We start from the raw sequence: 9,939 nt of genomic DNA, 5'->3' as shown, positions 1-9,939 counted from the left end.
GGGAGGGAGAGGAATTATTTCAGCTCAGTACTAATGTGGACACTAGAACGAATGGATATAAACTGGCCGTCGGGAAGTTTAGGCTTGAAATTAGACGAAGGTTTCTAACCATCAGAGGGGTGAAGTTTTGGAATAGCCTTCCGAGGGAAACGGTGGGGGCGAAAGACCTCTCTGGCTTTAAGATCAAGCTTAATAAGTTTATGGAGGGGATGATTTGATGGGACACAGTGATTTTAGTCAATAGGTCGATAACAATGGTCAATGATGGGATATTAAAAGTTACTACAGAGAACTTTTCCAGAAGGTCTGGCTAGAGAATCTTGCCCGCAATGCTCAGGGATCAGCTGATCGCCATATTTGGGGTCGTGAAGGAATTTTCCTCCGGGGTAGACTGGCAGAGGCCCTGGAGGTTTTTCGCCTTCCTCCGCAGCATGAGGCAGGGGTCGCTTGCTGGAGGATTCTGAGCGACTAGAAGTCTTTAAATAATGATTTGGGAGTTCTACAGCTAAGTCAAGGGAGAGAATTCTTCCAGGAGTGGGTAGCTCGGGTTTTGTGGCCCGTATCATGCGGGAGGTCAGACTAGATGATCATAATGTCCCTTCTGACCTTAGAGTCTATGAGTCTATTCTGCACTTGCTCAGCCTGTAGTTGAACAGCTCCTGACTACTGTCCAGGCTGCCTGTGTGTGGCTTCATGAGCCATGGCATTAAGGGGTAGGCTGGATCCCCAAGGATAACTATTGGCATTTCAACATCCCCAACGGTTATTTTCTGGTCTGGGAAGTAAGTCCCTTGCTGCAGCCATTTAAACAGAGTAGTGTTCCTGAAGACGTGAGCGTCATGAACCCTTCCCAGCCATCCCACGTTGATGTTGGTGAAACATCCCTTGTGATCCACCAGTGCTTGCAGCACCATTGAAAAGTACCCATTGCGGTTTATGTACTGGCTGCTCTGGTGCCAAGATAGGGATATGGGTTCCATCTATCGCCCCACCACAGTTAGGGAATCCCATTGCAGCAAAGCCATCCACTATGACCTGCACATTTCCCAGAGTCACTACCTTTGGTAGCAGCAGTTCAGTGATTGCTTTGGCTACTTGCATCACAGCAGCCCCCACAGTAGATTTGCCCACTCCAAATTGATTCCCGACTGACCGGTAGCTGTCTGGCATTGCAAGCTTCCACAGAGCTATCGCCACTCGCTTCTCAACTGTGAGGGCTGCTCTCATCTTGGTATTCTGGCGCGTCAGGGCAGGGGAAAGCAAGTCACAAAGTTCCATGAAAGTGCCCTTACGCATGCAAAAGTTTCGCAGCCACTGGGAATCGTCCCACACCTGCAACACTATGCAGTCCCACCAGTCTGTGCTTGTTTTCCGGGCCCAGAATCAGCATTCCACGGCTATAACCTGCCCCATTAACAATATGATCTTCAAAGCGCCAGGGCCCTCGGTTTGAGAGAATTCTGTGTCCATGTCCTCATCACTCTCGTCAGTGCGCTGCCGTAGCCAACTCCTCCTTGCCTGGTTTGGCAGGTTCTGGTTCAGCATAAACTGCACGATAATGCGCGAGGTGTTTACAATGTTCATGACTGCTGTCTTGAGCTGAGCAGGCTCCATGCTTGCCATGGTATGGAGTCTGCACTGTTCACCCAGGAAAAAAGGTGCGAAATGGTTGTCTGCCGTTGCTTTCCTGGAGGGAGGGGGAGGATGTATCCAGAACCACCCGCAACAATGTTTTTGGCCCCATCGGGCATTGGGATCTCAACCCAGAATTCCAATGGGCGGAGGAGACTGCGGGAACTATGGGATAGCTATGGGATAGCTACCCACAGTGCAACGCTCCAGAAGTCAATGCTAGCCTCAGTACATGGACGCACACCGCCGAATTAATGTGCTTAGTGTGGCTGCATACACTCGACTTTATACAATCAGTTGCCAAAAATCGAATTCTGTAAATTCGGAGTAATCCCGTAGTGTAGACATACCTTCGGTTGAAGGACCCATCTTTCTCAGCTTGCAGGGGCTCTGTTCTCCTATCTGTCTAGTGCTGGATGCTAAAGATGGCTTCAGTGCTTACTTGTATCTTCCAAAGTTAATGAGCTTGTTTCAAGAAACAGGATGATCTCATGCTGTTCTTACCTTACTGCGGGCCTCCCATCCCCCTCTATGATTTCTATGTAAATGGGGCTTCCATTGTTTCTGATTCTACCAGGTTTAATTTACATGGGAGACAGGTGGATGACTGTGACATTACCTCCTATCTGGGCAGACTGTACAGCCTAATATCGGTGAGTATCCATGATTCCTTATATAGTGTTAACACAGACATTTCACAATGATATTAATTACCAGGGCATCATTAGCTTTCAGAAGACCTCACTCTGTACACTTTTATAAGACAGTAATATTGTACACAATCAGTTGTTTGAGTTGCTTATCACTTGAAGTTCAGCCCTGCCCCCCACCCTAGCTTTATAAACCAGTAAACATTTGAAATGGATTCTTCTGAAAAGTAAAACCCAGACCAAAATTCTCTCTCCTGCTGTGTGTAGCTGCCATGCTGTCTTCTCCCCCGCTTTTTAGTGTGAGCTTTGCTTCCACACCTTGTTTATGGATCTGTTTATTGCTTTTATGTAAATTGAGGGTAAACACACATTCCTTTGTTTAAGATAGACTTGTTTAACAACTCCCCCTGACATACCTGGTTCACCCACACTTTAGTTATAATTCTAGTGTATAGTCATAACTTTTAATATATGTTGTGTACAACATCACACAAGAATATTAATGATCAGTGAGTTATTCATTTTCAGAGGATACATCATAAGGCATATTTTGTACAAAGATTATTACAATGGTGTGTAGGGTGTGAATACAGGGGTGCTTACTGTCACAAACCTGTTATTAGTTAGGATTTGAGTGTTTGCATTGCAAGCCTCTGTAACTGTAAATCACCAGACAGGAGAAAAGCATTAACTAGTGTGAAATACTAATCTCCAACAGGAGGTGTTATCTCCTGCCTAGCAAAGAATCAAAGAGGAGACGTGCAAGTTCCCTCCATCAACTGAACTGGAAGGTCAGAGAAGGGGGGAAAGGGAATAAAAATCCTTGACAAGGAGAAACTTTATCTCTATGCTGCTTGGACTCTCGAGAACAAGGTTTTCTAGGCATAAGCAAGAGATCCCCAGTATTTTAGCCTGGGTTAACCCTATGAGACACATAGAGCTTGCTTATTATAGAAGTTTCTATTAACTTTTGAAACTTAATATTGTAACTCATTTGTTTGTCTACGTTTACCTGTGTTAACTTTTAAATAACTGTTTCCTTTTTCTATATAATACATCTTTATATAATTTATTATAGGATTGGCTACAAGCATTATCTTTGATGTGAGATGTAAAGTGCAGTTGACCTGGGGTAAGTAACTGGTCCTTGGGACTGGGAGTGACCGGAATATTGTTGTGATTTATGTTGTAAGGGACCATCTATCACAAAGGCAAGCTTACCTGGGTGGCAAGATAGATTGGAGTACCCAAGGGGATTGTCTTTGACTCCCTGGTTAGGCTGTTATAGTGCTTGAGCTTGATAATCGTTTGATAAAATACAAGAATAGAACTCACAACCAGTTTGGGGTTTTCACCCTGGTTCCTAACAGCCTGGCCTGCTTTTGAGTCATTGCAGAATAGCTTACCAGTGATATGTAGCCACACTGAAACAGTAGGTTACACTTTCTTTCTTGGCACTATAAAAACACCCATTAGCCAAGTGGAGGGAAGAAAGTCAATGGAACTACTCACATGCTTAAAGCTAAGTGAATGAATCTGGGGTTGTGTAATCAATGAGATTGTTGGCCTTAGGATAGTGTGTAGAGAAGAAGGCAAATGACTGCTAGAAGAGAAAGGGTGAAAGAACCAGCCAGGTGTCTATTGCAGGTTCTGCCAGAGCATCTATATGATGCTAAGCAATGATGCTCTTAAACCAACATTTTCCCAGGTGACCACTAATTAAGTTTCTTGACAGCTAGGTGCCCAGTTTGAGAAGCTGGGGGGAGTCTGGTTTTCAGTTCAGAGCACACTCAGTTCAAATTGAAGGCACTAGGAGCTCTGGGTGCTCAGCAGGCATTGAGGAATTGAGCCTCAGCTCTTGAGGCATCCCACTTGAGCAGACACTGCAAATGTCGGTCTTAATCGCTCTGTGTCTCAGTTGCCCATCTGTAAAATGAGGGTAAGAATACATCTCAGGTGTGGTGAAGATAAATCCATTAAAGTGGGTGCCGTTTGGACATTGCGAGGAGGAGTGCCAGCAAAAACCCACGAAGAAATAAAAATGTTCATGTTCAGGGCAGAGTTTGCAGGGTGGGCAATAAACAAGGCAGGGGCCACATGCTGAATGAGGGAGATAAAAACAAATATCGCACAGCTACCTTGAGCTCTGAGCCCAATCCAACCTGTGCATGGAATGAGGTAGAGGTCCTGTGGAAAAAATTATATATGATCACATAATTACAGATTGCATCATGTTGTTAGTGCTGCGGAGTGTTGCTGATGCAGCTGAATTGTTAATGCTGCTAGTGCTGCTATTCTTGGAGCTCTGGCGTTAGCTGCACTAGCAGAGAATGAATCATGTTGGTTCAGAAGGCCTCGTTGTTATTCATAAACAAAGACCACAAGCTCAGTTTGGTGGCAAAGGTGCTTGGCCAGGTTTGTTGTCAGCAATGCACAGTACTAGCGCCCTGTCCAAAGGGTCGCAGGGACACTGACACATGTATGCCAGTGACAAGGTAAAGGCTCGGTCAGCTGTCCCCTTGGCCAATACAAAAATGTCCCAATACTTCTCCTTTTATACACTCACACAAACAAGTTACATATTACACTGCAGATATTGTTAGTTATCACTAAAGCTGCAAATCTGTCACAGAGGTCACAGATTCCGTGACTTTCTGGGACCTCCGCAGCTGCAGCTGCCTGTGCAGCTGACCCCAGGGCCGCCCAGGGGCCAGCTGCACTGGCGGTTGCTGGGGCAGCCCTGGGGCCAGCTGCACCAGCTGCTGCTGGGGTGGCCCAGGGGCCAGCCACTTGGGCAGCTGCTGCAGCTGCCCTGGGGCCAGCCACACTGGCCACTGCTGGAATGGCCCCAGGCAACTGGCCCAGAGGCCGCTCGAGCAGCAGCTGGTACCGCTGGCCCTGGGGCTGCCAGAGCAGCAGCGGTCCCTGGGACCGCCCCAGAGGCCGTCGTAGCAGCAGTCCATGGGGGCCTTGGAGAAGCAGGCAATGGGAGGTAGTCAGACCCCGCTGCCAGAGCAGGGGCCAGTGGTTGGCCTGCAGGGCCCCCTAGAGCAGCGGCACCCCAGGAGCTGTGAAGTTTTAGTCAGGGTATTTATAGTGAAACCCATGGACAGGTCACGGGCGTGAATTTTTGTTTATTGCCCATGACTTGTCCATGACTTTTACTAAAAATACCTGTGACTAAATCTTAGCCTTAGTTATCACCTTTATATCTTGTACCTGTTAGTTTGAATAAAACATCCTCATCCATTATCCTGTCATCCCATCCTTCTGAGGGGTCGGTGTGTTCCTGTACAATCTTTTGGGAATTTGTTTACGTAGGTACTTGAGAATGCTGGGTGTTCTTGTACCATCTTCTCCAGTCAGGAATGTGCTTACTTGGTTAGCCAGTACCTGGTGTGTTACTGCTCTGCCAAACTTGACTCTGGTTCATACTCATACTTAGTTACGGCTAGGGCTCCAGCAAGGCCTACATATCACACTGTTTAAATTAAGGATGCAGCAGTTCCCTTAATTTTGGTATTTAATAATGTTCTTCTAATATAGTTTTCACACAGAATTTCCTTGGTTTTGTTTTTAAGAAAAATGAATAAACAGAGAAATTCTATCATGTGCAGCTATTTGTCAGGCAGTAGTAGAATGCTGGGAATCTGGGCTCCCAGACTCAGTTCCTGGCTCTAGGAAGGGCATGGTCTCAGGAGTGGTTGGTACATGGAACTTATGCTCCTGGGTGGTACGTTGTGCATTTACATAGGCTGCTTTCCCCTGTGGGCTTGTAGTGCTCTATGCAGATAGGGAGGTGGGCAGGAGTAGCCCAGTTTCACAGACAGTCTAGCCAAGCACATGGACGTGGCATATATTCATTCAAAACGGCAGTGTGACTAAACAGACAAGACTTGGTTTCAATTTTCAGCTCTGCAGGAGTGATCCCATGCAACCTGTTTGATCCTCAGTTACCTCATCTGCGGTGGGGATGGGGTGAGGGGATGATCCATCTCCCCTTGGAGCTTAGGTGGAGGAGGTCCTAATGGTAAGAGCTTAAAGAGCACAAAGATGAAGGGACTCTGCAGAGAGAGACAGAAATGGGCTTTTTGTTCTTCCTGGTGATAGAGAACAGCAGGGAAGGGTTGGGGGTGAGTACATGTGTGTGCAGATGTGAGTGTGTGCAAGTGTATGTGATGTATGAGTGTGTGTGGATGTCATTGTGCCCATGTGTGAGTGTGTGGGATGCATGTGTGTGAGCACTGTATGTATGAATGTGAGTGTGCCCATGTGAGTGCATGGTGTGTGTGTGCCCACGTGAAAGTGCATGGTGTGTGTGGATGTAAGTGCACCCATGTGTGATGTCAGGGGAGGATATGAGTGAGCCCACGTGTGAGTGCACAGAGTAGTGTAGGGGGTCTGTGAGTGCACCTGTGTGTGTGTACAGTGGATATGAATGTGTGCATAGATGTGAGTTCACAGGGTGTGTGGGGATGTGACTGCACAGTGTGTGTGATTGCGAGTGTGCCCATGTGTGTGCGTGTGCACATATACGAGTGCGCCTGCGTGCGAGTATGCCCAGGAGTGAGCGTGCAGTGAGTGTGTGTATGTGTGTGCGAGGAGGGTGCAGATGTGACTGTGCAGTGTGTACCTGCGGGGGACGGTGTGCGACTGTGTCATATGCGAGTGTGCGCGGCTGTTCCGCCAGCAGCGGTGCGGGTCCTGTGTAGGCTGCAGACAGCGCTGGGTCCGGTCCGGTCCGGTCCATCCCCCGGGCGGGGAAGCGGCAGGTGGGACCCACGAACACACGCACCCGCCCAGCCGCTAATGGGGGACGCGCGCGCATGCCCACAACTCTCAGCAGCAAACCCCCCCGAGTGCCCCAGGCGCGCGCCGAGGGAGGATTTCGTCTCTGCTGCTCCGCCCACCCCTATTTCACACATGCGCAGTCACTGCAAGGAGCTCCGTGCGGATAGAGCACGACCCCGCCCCCTTGGAAGCAGCATGTGCAATAGCTATTCCAGAACGGGCAGGGGGCAAGGGGCGGAGCTGCTGGTCCGCCCACTCCATGATGACGTCATCAGCACCGCTCTGAAGAGGGCGGGCGCCAGGCGGCTGTCGCAGAGCCCCAGTAGCTCGCCGTGATCGTATAGTGGTTAGTACTCTGCGTTGTGGCCGCAGCAACCTCGGTTCGAATCCGAGTCACGGCATCGCTGTCACAGCGATATCACGGCATGTGGGTGCTCACAGTTTTTTACTGGGGGGGGGGGAATGCAGCCCAGCAGCGCCAGCTTCTTATGGGAGGCACCCAGGCATGGCCAGCCCATTATGGCGTTTGGAGGATACAGGGCACAGCCAGCCTGTTACAAGGTTGGGGACAGTGCCAGTGTCTATGTCACTGGCCCATCAGTCCCCAAGCCCCAGCTCTAGTGCCACAGAAGAGGGTGGCACTGGCCAGTCTGCACCACTCCCTGCCCGCCCCTTGCCATGGATGTGGCCTGATCCCTGTGCACAGGGTGTCCCTGTGCAACTGTCCAGTTTTATGGGCTCAGGATCATCCCAAATGTTCTGGCTTTTGTACCTCAGAGGAGGGCTCCACTCCGCTCCCAGCCCTCTCCTTCCCTTGAGGAGGACTGAGCGAGGACCCAGTGCTCTAATAAAGCAGGGCCTGAGCAAGGGCTATACTGTACAGAGACCTGGCCATGGCACATCTGGGCTGCCATGCAGCTGGGAAGGGGAGCCCCTCCCAGACACCTGGGGAGAGGACTGCGTGAGCCGTTCCCAGCTGCCGGTACTATATGCCAGTTCTTGTGGCACCAACTGTCTGAGCAGCAGCTGGCGCCGCGCTGAGCTGTCCTGCAGGCTCCACACCCCACTGCTTTCTGTCCATGATGGCGCTGAGGTCACCAGGCACTGCCCAACTCCCTGCCGGTTTCTCCACTGATCCAACACTATTCTGCTAGGAAGATATTTCAACTTCATATGTGGGGAGAGCCCAAGGCGGGGATAGAGGGGGAGCTGCAGGTTGGGACTGAGGGACAGCAGCAGAGCTGTGCTGGTGAGGGAGCCCATGGCTGGAGACTGCAGGTTGGGATTGAGGGGCACTGGCAGAGCTGTGTGTGGGAAGCCCAAGACAAGTGCAAATGCTGCCTGCAGCTTGGCATGGAGTGCCTGTGCCCATGGTGCCTTGGTGCAGATGTGTAATGCCTGCTCTGGGGTGGAGGGTGCATGTGCTACCCAAGTTTGGCATCCAGGAAGCCTGTGATGCCAGGCTGCAGCCATGCATGTTGCCTGGGTTCCTGGACTTGTGGTCTATGTTTTGAGTGGCCCCTGGCCCCGTGCACAGTGGACTCTGTCCCTGTGCTGCTGCCAATTGGTTTCAGCAGGGGGAGTTCCTGTGTAAGGAGCTTGGTGGAGGGGTGTTCTGAATCAGAGCAATAAGGAGAGGCAGAGGCAATCTAGAGGCCAAATTATGTTTGATCTCAATCAGTTGGGGGTAAAATAGAAATCAATGGGGTGGGGAATAATCACACGTAAATCAGAATTGGTTGTTTTAGCAGGAACTGCTAATTAGGGTCACACCATAAACTACTGTAAACTATTACTGCTGTGTACTGTATATTAAGTAATATCTTAATTAAAACTCACTTTGTAGGTAACAATTGACATTTATGAAATAACAGACTTTGACATTAGATAATACAATGCACTAGAATGGAGATACTTTGCCTTTTCAGTTTCTCAGTTTTCAGCCTCTGTACGCCCAGAGTTTGGAGGAAAAGTTAGTTTGGCTAATCGAGCAATCCTCTTGTGCAATCTGTGTTGGCTGTTTTGAGTTCCAGCTTAAACAAAGACATGTATTCCTTGATGTGATGTATTGGTTTCTTGATTGAACAATTAGCCACAGCTCTTTTCTGATTTACAAGCCGTTTGCTGTCTGACAATTTCTCTATTCCTGCACTTCACCTTGTATACCTTAAGATGCTGCCAGATGGTTTGTGTTAGAGTCTTTACTATTTCTTACTTTCACTACAGCTCACTTCCTCCTTATTTCTTAAATCTGTTTCTCTTTAATTAGAGCGTATTTCCTTCACATTTCATTCTTGCTTTACTCTTCTTGCAGTTTTCTAACAATGTTTTTCTAATAATTTCTTCGCTTACTTGGAGACTCTTTATTTATTTGTCCTCTGGTTTAACTGTACTGTTCTTCCTTGAACTTTTCCTCTTTTCTCCTTATGCCACTGTCTTTCCTCTTTCTAGGTACTGATCCTTTTGCATAGGTGCTGGAACTAGGGGTTCTGCCATACACCCTGGCTTGAACTGGTTTCCATTATATACAGGGTTTACAGTTTGGTTCAATGGCTCTCAGCCCCCCCCCCCCACTATGCACATTGTTCCAGCACCCCTACCCTTTTGTGGCTATTCCTGCTATCTGTTTTTCCTGGCCCTCCTGAACTGGACTTTCTCCCTTTCATCTCTGTGCCTAGTGACCTTCCAACACTGGTAGAGGTGCCAATGTCATCTACATTCTTCCTCTCTCTGGCCTGGTCTGCTCAGGACATCTCTCAGGATCAGGATGATGAAGCTCCGGGGTCCCAGGAGATGGTGGGCCTGGCAGTCATAATGGTGAAGTTCATTCCAGTAGCCAATTTTTTCTCTCTTAAGGACCCCAAAG

At 48.8% G+C, this 9,939-nt stretch overlaps 1 non-coding gene across 1 annotated transcript; it reads left to right on the top strand.

Annotated features, from left to right (window-relative positions):
• The first annotated feature begins 7,402 nt into the window (after nucleotides 1–7,402).
• Nucleotides 7,403–7,474, top strand: TRNAH-GUG (transfer RNA histidin (anticodon GUG)). Its single transcript has one exon. It is a non-coding gene; the product is annotated as a tRNA-His (tRNA).
• The last annotated feature ends 2,465 nt before the right edge of the window (nucleotides 7,475–9,939 follow it).

Source organism: Malaclemys terrapin, chromosome 10 (genome assembly GCF_027887155.1).
Source record: "Malaclemys terrapin pileata isolate rMalTer1 chromosome 10, rMalTer1.hap1, whole genome shotgun sequence".
NCBI classification, from domain to species: domain Eukaryota; kingdom Metazoa; phylum Chordata; order Testudines; family Emydidae; genus Malaclemys; species Malaclemys terrapin.
This window is presented reverse-complemented; position numbering and strand designations above follow the sequence as displayed.